Below are 2,089 nucleotides of genomic sequence, written 5' to 3'. Positions count from 1 at the left end.
GGCTATGATGACTGAGATGGACTATGTTGATTTATTAATAATATTTTGTTTGGGATGAAAAAAAAGGAGAGTCCAGTATGGCTATGGAATTTACTAACCACACAATCCACATTTAGGTGATTAGGTCGCAAAACTTTATTTGCATTTGGTGCATTAAGTCGCAAAACTTCAGCTTCGTTTGGTGGCACCATTTACTCTAGGTAGACGGCGACCGGTTTCGTTACCGGTTGGTACATTTCTTACAAACATTCAGCCAAAGGCCGGTGAAAGTTGAGACGGCAGCCGTGTTTTTATCTATGTTTGCCATCCTTATGTGTGCCATCTAAAAGGAATTGCGTTTTAATTTAAATCTCCGAATTTCTGGAAGCTGACATATTCTATGAATGTAGGCTTGTAATGCAGGCTACAATTTAAAAACGGGTGGGACTCATTCAAAAATTCGAGGGGGTTCGCTAGAAAACAGGGGGGTTCGCTAGAAAAGGGGGGTTCGCCCGAACCATAAAAACCCCCCCTGGCTACGGGCCTGATCACATCACCATTATATAGTCGAAATGAAACGCCAACAAATTTCTCGTGATCTTTTATCAGGGATATACTTAATATCCAGGACAACTTAGGCCTAACTATAGCTTACTAAGCTTTAAGTATACTATAATAATTATGGTCAACAAATCACAACCTTTTTTCGAATTAGCACAATTTTCTTCACTTTTTAATGTTATTAATATTATTATCAATTATTACTATCAACATCATCATCATCATTATTTTTACTACTATTATTATTAGTAGTATTATTAAACAAAATTTTAAAGAAACTTGCGAATGGATAAAAACCAAACTGAACCTTAGAATATCACATTTCTATATCATAAAACACCTGGCCTGAGATTTATGGATTCAAGATTTTTTTATATAACGCTTAGGCCTATGCGTTCTATTAGGCCTATTTATAACGTGTACTAATGCATATTTGCATGTTTTAGAAATATTCATTTTGAGTGATCCCAGGAAAGAATTTGTATTGGCTCAAGAACAAGCTTTAAAATGTTAACACTTTGTACAAAGGGGGAAGCCGCGGTTCCCAGGGCTCCCCACCTCATGCATACGTCCCTAAGTGAACTACATGGTTTGCATAGCTTTTTTTAAAGCCTGAAATTTCGAATGCAATGATATTGTTTACTATAGTATATTTTGCCGAGTTTCAACCCAGGTTGGATATATTCATTCAACATTTGTTTTTTCATTTGACAGAACAACCAGGCCACTGAGGTTTGTAGTGAATCTCAAAGTACATAAATCCCCGAGTGCGAATGCCATTGTTGTAAGCGCGCTTTGGTTTAAGTTGACAAACAAAATGTATAGGCCTATGATACAAACACCATATTTACAGGCTTTCCTGAGGTAGGCCTATTCATGGAGAGTATTATTAATAATATAATAATAATAATATAAATAATAATAATGATGATGGTAATAAAATAACAATAACACTACTAATACAGTAAACAAATACTACAAAAGCAACAGCGCAATATTCAACAACACTATAATAATAGCATGGATTATCAGACGCATATTGGTACGACCTACTTCTGCACCATTCGCAAGGGAAAATAAATACTGTAATAAAAATGATAATGCTTTATTATTAATACTTATCAATTATTATTTTTTATATCCTCAGACGTTAATTGTCCTTCATTTTGACTCCATCCCGTCTTTGATTCGCTGGATTAGCCTACCGTAGCCTATACATAAACCATTATTACGGCGCCTCAACTAAAATGTTCATATGGGCCTACAGTTTTGTGTTTATCATAACCATTTTATTTTTATACACATTATATGTTATTTTTGGGTTAAGATTTTTGAATTGTTAATGATCAACTAATTATTTAATCATCATTTTAATAAATCACTCAAATATTCTAATCAATGAATCAATCACAAAAATAATATATTTATCATCAGTTCGGTGCTCATTTTCCTTTCATCGCTTTTCACTTGTTTTATTTACTGTAGGCATATTTGCGTATTTTAATTAAATCAATCATATAATATATCAGATTCACGTCTTAAAAAAAAC

Source organism: Anneissia japonica, unplaced genomic scaffold (genome assembly GCF_011630105.1).
Source record: "Anneissia japonica isolate Jap-2015-1 unplaced genomic scaffold, ASM1163010v1 scaffold142_len1259957_cov175, whole genome shotgun sequence".
NCBI lineage: Eukaryota > Metazoa > Echinodermata > Crinoidea > Comatulida > Comatulidae > Anneissia > Anneissia japonica.
This window is presented reverse-complemented; position numbering follows the sequence as displayed.